Source organism: Schistocerca piceifrons, chromosome 4, assembly GCF_021461385.2.
Source record: "Schistocerca piceifrons isolate TAMUIC-IGC-003096 chromosome 4, iqSchPice1.1, whole genome shotgun sequence".
In the NCBI taxonomy this organism is placed as follows: Eukaryota; Metazoa; Arthropoda; class Insecta; order Orthoptera; family Acrididae; genus Schistocerca; species Schistocerca piceifrons.
In genome coordinates this window covers 588,863,214-588,874,055 of record NC_060141.1, presented here as the reverse complement: position 1 = coordinate 588,874,055, position 10,842 = coordinate 588,863,214, and positions in this window count along the sequence as shown.

Below are 10,842 nucleotides of genomic sequence, written 5' to 3'. Positions count from 1 at the left end.
AGTGCCCTACACTTAGAACTACTTAAACCAAACTAACCTAAGGACATCACACACATCCGTGCCCGAGGCAGGATTCGAGCCTGCGACCGTAGCAGCAGCGCGGTTCCGGACTGAAGCGCCTAGAACCGCTCGGCGACAACGGCCGGCTCATTGTATCGGAATCTGTAAACAGATTTCGGCTGTCGTCATTTTGGAAGCAGTTAATAATTTATTCAAGAAGGCAACCGCCGCAAAATTCAGTTACGAACGGAGCGCCTTCCTGGCAGTGAGACGTGCAGAGATGTAAAGAAGGCTGCCATCCTGACGCTTGTAACGCCATCAGAGCACGGAAATTCTTGGGCAAAAAGGAAGCGGCCAGTTTCTACGGCCCGCCCAGCAGGTTGGCACCAGCTAGTGTGAAGCTCCAGCCAGCTAACAAAAAACCTGACAGCCGCCGCACCGCCCCATTCGGTGGGATCTTGTCGGAGCAGCTGCCTCTTCCACGACCGGTCTTCGATGTAGGAGTTTTTCCTCATGCTGTGGCAAAGTTCAGCAGTTCATTACATGGAACTACGTTTAGTACTATCGCCAGATTCTGATTGCCATTTCGCTCGCTTGGCTATCGTGAATTTTTCTCGACACAAGGGGACAGCTGCAGCGACAACCATGCGGTGAGAACCATCGAAATCCCTCCCCCTCTGTTGCCTTAATCTGGTTCTCGTAGTTCAGCACTCTCTCTCCGATGTGCTCTCGGTAACGAGTGTGTACTGCAGTTTTGAAATATTTTTGAACCTACAGCAAGTTATGTATTTCCAAATTTTAATTTCCATGTGAAAGCTTCAAACCTGATGACCAAATTCACCTGTTGTTTAGGGTTCTCTGCGCACTAGAATCGTTAAAAGAGAAAAATGCAATTAAAAAAATGTACTAACGTTACCTCGTAAAACGAGGGAAATTCAGCACACGTGCGTACTTTTTCACTTCCTCGCGTCAAGGAAAAAAATAAATAAAAAAAATAAAATAAAAAAATAAAAAAATAAAAACCTAGAATTATTTTTAAATTGAAGTAAGTTTGCGAGTTACCTGTGACAGTTTGTACAAATCACGGCACTGGACCATTTCCAGAACTTGCCACATTTTATCATTTTTAGTCTTTATATTTACAAAAATGGTTCAAATGGCTCTGAGCACTATGGGACTTAACAGCTGTGGTCATCAGTCCCCTAGAACTTAGAACTAATTAAACCTAACTAACCTAAGGACATCACACACATCCATGCCCGAGGCAGGATTCGAACCTGCGACCGCAGCAGTCGCGCGGTTCCGGACTGCGCTCCTAGAACCGCGAGACCACCGCGGCCGGCTTTATATTTACATTTTAACAAATTACTACAATAGTGAATGCCGACAGAAAAACAAAAGCTATCGCAAATTAAGCAGGGCTACATTGTTACCATAATTCAAATGTACCTTTTGTTGGGACATAGTTAAAATCGTGTTGGTAACAACTCACTCCCAAAACTGGTTTGGACATTATCTCCTTTTCTTGAGAAATCAAAATGGAAAGAATCTGTTGTTGACCAGTATAGCTAACTCAAAGAAACTTAACTTACACGGCGAAACTGACATCTCTTGTCAAATATTTTAACTATGACAAATTATCAAATGCTAAATGTACAAAAACGCTGTAACAATTTTATCTCTAAGCACTAAGGTAACCACATTTTACGGTGTCATGTTCTGTTATGATTTCAGATTACATCTCAGATGTTACATTTTCTAAGCCTCTTTATTTATTAGTTTTGCGATTCCTACCACTTTGTTCCACTATCCATACAAATCAATGGCCCCTGCATTTGGGGCGTAGTCAATGCTTTCCCACAGTCTGATACTGGATCGGAAACTAATCTGAGATCCCGACGGTGTATTGATATTTACCGGGTGGTTATAACTAAACTACCCCTATTTCACACGTTACAACAAGGAAACTAATCAACGTACGAGTACCAAACTTGGTAGCATTAATGTCCAGAGAATAGGCAACATGATTTCCATGCGTCACAGCGCCATCGTCCAGTTCCAGCTACGTCTACCAGGTGCCGTGATAAGTCATCGTGATTCATAGTCTCATACACTTGACCAGTTGCAGTGCACTTGTTGACGTGTCAGCAGGAGCTTGGCCAAAAGAGCAGGGCATTATTGGTGAAGCTCTATCGTCAAAACAACAGTAATGCTGTAGCTGCACTTCAAGAATAATCGCCGGCTGAAAGGATACGGAACGGTCCTCTTTCTCCATCTGCTGTGCGGAGCATGACGAAGAGGTTCGAATCAACTGGAGAACTGGGTGTCGCTCAGGGAAGAGGCCGACGACCGGTTGCAGCACAGGTGGTTGATGAACTCGCTGTTGGTATGGTAAACAAGGCTCCGCGCAATTCCCGATCGTCAAGCAGTGTGCGTGTGTGACACGACAGTTGTGGTCCGCTGTATGGAAGATGCTTCGAACCATTCTCAAATGGTGTCCGTACAAAATCCATATCGTATGATCACAGTGATGGGTGTCGTAGCGAGCCCCTTTCGTAGCGGTAATGGTACAGGTATGTAATGTTATGATGTACCGTAGCAGCACATTAAAAGTGTTTCAACCGAACTGATTCTGCATTATCTCTCTTCCCCATGTTTCCGTGTTATAACGAGTTAAATCGGTGAAGTTTAATTATAATCACCCGGCATATCGCTTGCAAACTGTGGCTAGTACTTTTCATTTACGCCGTCGTACTGTGCCAGACAGTTTATGTATGGTAGCACACAGTATTAAGAACTTAAAAACAGTTTATTTTTAAACGCAGAGGAGAGAGGAAAATTCTGGGTTTTTTTACCCTCTCCGGTAGACAGTTATAACGAGCCAGAAAGATTGAGATCGACGAACTTTCCCCCTAGGTCATGGCTAAGCCATATTCTTTCTTCCAGTAATGGTAGTTGTGGCGTCCCCGCACGCCAGCCGCGTGCTGATATTGTCGACGCCGTAGAGCTGCTACTGCCACAGCTCTCGCAGTGGAGTTGAGACACGATGCGCGATGACGTAGGTCCCCGTTGGTGAACGGGAGACAGAAATGAAAACTCGTACAGTTTATTGTTCCTTGGCCACTACATACTTTAGAACTTTCGCACCACACGCACACGCAGTTGGTTGGTAAAGTCAGTTCTATTAAATTAAGTTTCTTGACAATTACGACAACTTGACATTTCAGCGTAATTGTATTATCTTCGTGAAGTCGTGTAATTGTGTCCTACTCGAGACTAATTGAGTGTAGTCCTTTGATATACTATCCACTCTTCTTTTAGTTCCAAGTATTTGAAAGGCAAGTCCAATATTCACTAGTTTCGTCAATAAAGTTCAATTAACCCGTTACGCGCGGTTAAACGCGTCTATCAGTTCCTGTCTCTGCTTAGAAAATCAGTTTCCGAAGTTCGTGAATCACGTCACGCAAGAAACACTTCTGAACGAAAAACAATCTCGTCGCGTTCCGTACTCTCAATAACTAAGACAAGAATTGTTCTCGCAGGTCTTTACAGGACGAGAGCCAGCAAGCGACTTCTTCTGAGAAAGAGTATCGTAGGCGCATTTGTATTTCTTCGTTGCACTTACAACTCTCTTCCACGTAAATCTCTGACTAAAATCACCTTGGACTTAGCTTTCAAGATATTAATTGCAATTATCACTTGGATATTTGTCCATTATTAAATCTGAGGTTTCTTCCTCCTCTTTTCATAACGAAAGCTCTCAGTGATGTATAATGTTGTTGCTATCAAAACTTCTTAGTGTTAGCTTATCGGCATAGATGACGTATTTGCCTAGATAACGCTTCCCTACTTCATATTATGATATTCTGTCTTAATTGACTTAAAAGGGGTCGTTGGGGTGTTATATAGTCGAGTGGGCTATGCAGGAGATTTTCTGTAAAGTTTAGGAAACTAGAAGTCAGATACTTATAGCAGTAAATTTCTTAGTGCATGACAGGATAGCGCAGTGGTTTGTATCATTTCCCGGAAAAGTTAAGGTACCGGGTTCGAGTCTCGATCGGGCAGAAACTCTGAATCAATTTCATGATGGGACTGACGGGGCATGAACTGTGGTCTTCCCGAATACCAGTCCAACGTGTAAGACACTGTTACCTCGATCAGTCAACGACTTCCGCACATGACGTGCGTCACTTTGACAAAGAAAAATACTTGGCCGGTCGGTGTTGTCGCAGCAGCGTGTCTCGCGGAAGCGCCTGATGAATTCGCCCCCGAAGTGAACGAGGAGTTCTTACAACACTCGGACGGCGAAGATTAGTGACGCCATTTATTCGCAGGCGAAGTTGGCGTGCCGCGCTGGTCGCCGTCCAAACAAGCCGCAAAGTGGAAGGAATTCTTCAAGTTCCGCCACCTTTTTATGTCTCTCCCGCGCCGGCGAAGTTTTCGGCAGCGCACAGTGCGAAACGAAAATATTTCGAAGCAGTTCCGTATCTGGCACGAGTTAGCTGTTCATTTCCCTCCGATCGCGCATTCGCGGCCGTCGTGAACAAATTTCGGAAGTTTTCAACAATTAGATTACGGTATTCTGTCTGCTAACTTTCTAGCATTTAGAGATTGGGGGGAGGGGGGGAGGACTGCGAAAAAAGTTAAGCTGAACTGAGAAATCTTTGTCGGCGGAATGAGACGCATTGCTTCGCTCCTCCTCAAAGAAAAAAATCACAGGGGACTTAAATCTGCTGCAAGCATTCGTTTACATTTCTCGTCTCGCTGGAGCACATAAACCACTAAAGGGCCATCTGATGTAGAATACCAATTGCGAAGATAATGAGAAGAAAAATTTGAGTGTGATCTATAAATCACAATACTTCATTAAATGTGGGCTAAGGGCTACGCGCGAAGCATTACTTGTGAACATATATTAGGCCACATGAGGCTTTCTTCTTTCACTTTTTTTGCAAATGTGCAGTGTAAATTATAATAATGAAAAGAACTGCGAAGGTACGATTATGTCTCCGATAAATATATGCATTGAAAGACATATGATACTATATTTTCCAGGAGACATATCGCATGAAGCATTCTGCCCAAACAGTGAATGTTATTTTGTTCATATCTGTCCCTTGTTGTTTTACCTCGCGCCAGCAGCAGTTCTCATGTAGACAACATAGTATATGTTGACAACAATAGCTTTTTAAGCGTTGATACCGTGTATGTCTTTACTAGTGTTACAAGAAAATGAGGACGAGAAACAAGGAACTATATGCAACTTCAAAATAACTACTGCCTCAATATCTGAAAACAAATGTCTCAGATTTGAGGCAATGATTTCAACTAATAATAATTTCGAACCTTTAGGTAAAATATTTTTTGTGTAGGAGACATATGACAAATAAGTTCCGAAAGCTTCAGGAAGACAGAGGAAAAGAAAATAACTGTTTACACCACCTATGAGAAAATCGACAGAGAGACTCCTTAGATTGTTAAAGAAGAAAGAAAAAAACTTGTATACCATGTATTAGTTCATGATGCAGCTGCTGTCAAGAAGAGAAAACATTCTTGAAATAAAGGGTTTCCGTTTCAGTACCGTCGACCTGGTGAGAACAACGTGTAGTTACTATTTGGCATTGAAGTTAATTTGTAAGATAAAGAAATACGTCACTGTAACCAATTGGTGACCTGAATGTTACGCTTTGATTTTTAACTGTGGACGTAGGTCTTACTTAGAAACCAAGAAAAAGGGTTCGAATTCATCAATTCGCATCCCCGCAAGAAAATCTATATAAGTCATCAAACGGCAATTTTTAATTTAGTCACTGAAAAATACACGTGAAGTTCGCCAACGTGCGCTTCAAATAAAGGAATTTACTACCAAAAATACTTCCTTGAAATTTAAACGGAGGTTATATTATTTCAATATCAGTTTTACAGATTTTTTTTCTTTAAGTCCGGATTTATCAAGTAGTGCGTTTCTCAGTTGTTTCATTGTTCCTGCCGAGGTGAGATTTGTTGATTGAAATGAAGCAATCCTTAGATAAATGAAAGTAACAAACCGTATTTAGCCTAATGGATGTTGAATTAGGAGGGTCTAGGAGTTTTAGTCACAAGCACAGGGAACAATATAGTGTAATAAGATTTGTATATTGGGTAATTAAAAACAAAGTGCACTTTTCTGATGATAATAGATGTATAAGAGTTGCTTTTGTAAACTTGTCGGCCGGCCAGTGTGGCCGAGCGGTTCTAGGCGCTTCAGTCTGGAACCGCGCGACCGCTACGTTCGCAGGTTCGAATCCTGCCTCGGGCATGGATTTGTGTGATGTCCTTAGGTTAGTTAGGTTTAAGTAGTTCTGAGTTCCATGGGACTGATGACCTCAGATGTTAAGTCCCATAGTGCTCAGAGCCATTTGAACCAGTTTTTGAACTTCTGTCTTTACAATTTGATTCCTTAAATAATAAATTCCACAAAATACTCCTTTAATTGAGAAAAACTGTTGAATCCTGTCTACCCGTCAAGTATGTGGTGGCAAGGAACGCTGCTTTCTCGGATCGCTTGATAATTCAAGCAAATCTTTTTAACGAGTCTTACTACAGAAAATAAATGACAACATCTAACTTTGAGAAATACAAAGGTGTCACAAGAAAAGGGCGACATGCAAATAAGAAATCTCTTCATTTTATAGAATTCCTAAGTCGCTGGTCCTGAAGTGCCTAATCCTGATACTGCTGTAGAAGTGGGCCACGGCCAGTTGGCACGGCGCTTAGGTCCTCTTCGCATAGTGGCCGCTGCCGTCGCATTGTCGTCCTGGAGAGGGGTCGGTCAGCGTGCAATTAACTGACGTCTTCTTCACAGCCCTTTCTGCTCTCTCGTTTCCGACTGGCGTGCGGCACTTGACTTTCCATCGTAACAAAACCAACAGTGTTAATTTCTGTAAACTGATTGATGGCAATGTAACTGTTATTCGAGGCATCCATTTCAAGTCAAATTGCTTGTTAATCGAGAGAACATACAGAAAACACTGAGTCTCTTTCAGTTCGATAGCAAGAACTCGTGAACAGATCGTTTCCTTCTACCAGAACATATCACATCCTAGTTTGTCAGTTACTGCGTGAAATTTATCATAATAAGTGTATGTGCAGTAGACACCATTTCATCTCTCCTGTTTTTTTTCCTTTTACTTTCATTCTTTTATGCTCATTTAGTATAGAACACCATAATATTGCCTCAAGCTCTTGTGTCTTGCGGGTTGCCAATTCATACTTACCAAGAAAAATTATTCAGAATTTATCGTTTTCGGAATGTTCTTGAAATATGTTAGAAGTGCTTGTATGTTCTGGAATTCCAACATATGCGTTAACAGCTTCGATGTCTGTTCTATCTGTCCAAGAGTTCAGTTTTGATACTTCAAAGCATACACGTCACCAAATCTCAGATTAGGCAAAGTAAAAACCGTCGCCCACTCGGACACGATCAAGAATACAAGCTCTGCATCGTTCCTAATATCCATACGTTGAGGAGACTGATGGATTCAAAAACAGAAGTAAGTCAGCTGCACATCAGGCACCCACCAGAGCTTTCGGAGATGTTGGCGAAGACTCTTCAAAAGGTCTGACAGGAATCGATCTAGATACCAAATATAGAAGGTGAGATGACATCATGTATTAGAAAAACGTGTAGTTTTACATGGAAGACATAGCCCAGCAGCGGTTCGGAAGCAAAGAAGACAAGCTCAACAACCTGGAGAAACTGCAAGACGTGTTGAAGAAAACGTTTATCGATAATCAATGGCCAGACGGCTTAGCGGAAGTACAACTGAAAAATAGGATCCAACATCATCGCGAAACAACACAGTCTTACAGACACATTCTTCTGGCCGTTTGCTGCATTGTGAATACGAATACGACAGAAGCCGACAAAATCTTACATTTAATGAAAGGAGTCGCAGAAGATGTGTATCAAGCTCGTCTGGTAAAGGACAGAAGGGTTCCTCATGTAGCGCCACCGAATCGAGGAAATGCAACAGATGAAGTAACAGACCAAAGAGGTACAACCGATGACAGACTACAGAATTTGGTCCTTAAGGCAGTTGTACCCCAATGAGCTCAAGACTCATACGCTGTATAGCACGAGAAGAGATACAGCAGTGTGTGGCAACCGGAAATTTCCGAGTGGCAAGGCTCTTTGCAAAACTGTTATTATTTTCTAATGTACGCTGTTTTATAAGGATGTTTATGGACAAGAGCTTTATAGATTTTTCAAGAGCTGCAGGTATCTGCTGTTACACAATGTATGATGGTAAATTATTTTAACATAACTTTCTGATTTCACTTATTATTATTTGAAGAATTTCCTTGCGAAAATTTGCTAATTGAAGAGGATGGTAGGAAGATAAGGATTTAATATCCCGTTAATAACGACATTACAGACGCGACACAAGCTCAGATTGGGCAAGTGCCCTTTCGTCTGAAGTGATTTAGAAAACTCAGGGAAAACCGAGAAAACTAGAGAGCCCGACTGAGATTTAAGTTGCCGTCCTCTGGAATGCAAGAATCGCGATTTCACGTCATACTAAAGTGACGCTAATAAATTGAAGGTTACTTGCTTTTGACCGCCAGTGACGGTAAGTGTAGATTCTACACAAGGCTTCCAACGTCTCTGACGTGTGATACCGTGTTTCTGAGTGTTTTGGGTACTTCTAAAGCGACTCGCTGTTCGTATCTGTGTTCATGCTACACACACACACACACACACACACACACACACACACACACACACACAAGAAATCATCTGCATTGTTTGGACAACTACACCTAGATACAGAGGTCAGCTCAGTTCTGAAAATTATTCTTTCGTTCTATAGTATCTGTGATATAACGTAAGTCACATTCTGATTTAACAGTTTAGTTGCAAGTGCAAAGTGCAAAGTGCAAGTGCAAAGCACGCATCATTAGGCATTTGTGAATCTTTGCTGGAGTGTCAAAGAGCTGAAATCAACTGAAGTGAAAGCAAATATTACCCTTGTTTTGCACAGTATTTCAGTGATCAATAATTGTGACAATTATTGTCTTCATTAAATGTGTATACTTTAACCCATTACAAGTTAAAATTCATATCAACGTCCGACCGCAACACTTTTTCCACTGATTACAGTTCGCGTTCATTACGATGAGGAAATCCTAATGAACTGCTAATACTCTGAAGCTTTTATTTTATTAGTGAAGGTTCTCAGAGGTTTCATCCTCCGCGAATGGTGCTAAAAGTGGCAGTTGGCCCTAAATAACGAAAAGTGTGAGGTCATCCACATGAGTGCTAGAAGCAACTCGTTAAACTTCGGTTACACGATATATCAGTGTAATCTAAAAGCCATACATTTAACTAAATACCTAGATATTACAATTATGAACAACTTAAATTGGAAGGAACACGCAGAAAATGTTGTGGCGAAGCTAGCCAAAGACTGCGTTTTATTGGCAGGACACTTAGAAAATGTAACAGACCTACTAAGGAGAGTGCCTACACTACGCTTGTCCGTCCTCTTTTAGAATTCTGCTGCGAGATGTGGGATCCTTACCAGCTAGGACTGATGGAGTACATCGAATAAGTTCAAAGAAAGGCAGAACGTTTTGTATTATCGCGAAATACGAGTGAGAATGCCACAGAAATGATACAGGATTTGGGCTGGACATCATTAAAAGGCGTTTCTCGTTGCGACGGAATCTTCTCACGAAATTTCACCAACTTTCTCCTCAGAATGCGAAAATAATTTTTTTTTTTTTTTTACACCGACCTTCATAGGGAGGAATGATCGCCACGATAAAATAAGGGAAAGCAGAGCTTGTTCGGAAAGATATAGGTGTTCATTCTTTCCGTGCCCTATACGAGATTGAAATAATAGAGAATTATGAAGGTGGTTCGATGAACCCTCTGCCAGGCACTTAAATATGATTTGCAGAGTATCCACGTAGATGTAGATGAAATGCAAATGGAAGTTTCAAAGCTCGTCTTCCACCTGCAGAGAGGGACTGTGACAGTTTCAAAGTCCTACCAGAATTCAGTTGCAGAACAGCAGAGCCACTCTGTAAGCACGTAAAAAGCATGACAAATAACCGAGCGATGTGGCGCAGTGATTAGCACACTGGACTCGCATTCGAGAGGACGACGGTTCAAACCTGCGTCCGGCCATTCAGATCTAGGATTTCCGTGATTTCCCTAAAACACTTGATGCGAAATGCCAGGATGGTTCCTTTGAAAGGGCACGGCCGACTTTCCTCCCCATCCTTCCCTAATCTGATGGGGCCGATGACCTCGCTGTTTGGTCCCCCCTCCCCCGAACCAACCAACCAACCTTGACAAATGAAAAGAGAGATAAGCCTTCTGTTAGTTTTGAAGTAAACCTATTACTTAAGAAGCATGAGGACCAATAAAACCCGTTCCAGTTAAGTCCGTTCGAACTTATTCATTGGGTCACTGGCCTCAGCTTTCAGGCACAAGAGCAAATTACAAAGCTAGACAGTATTCATTTGTAGAAAACTTAACATTCAGGAGTGTCGTTGTCCGCCCCCAATAGCTGAATGTCAGCGTCACAGATTGTCACTCCTCTGGGCCCGGGTTCGATTCCCGGCTGGGTCGGAGAATTTTTTCCGCTGAGAGACTGGGTTTTGTGGTGTCATCATCATCGTATCATCCTCATCGACTGCAGGTCGCCGAAGTGGCATCAAATTGAAAGACTGGCACCCGGCGAACGGTCTTCCCGACGGGGAGTTCTATCCATATGATTAAATAAAAGAAAATCAGTGTCGAAGCAACAGAATAAACTGTTTCCAAGCTTTTCACGAATCAGGTCCACTGGC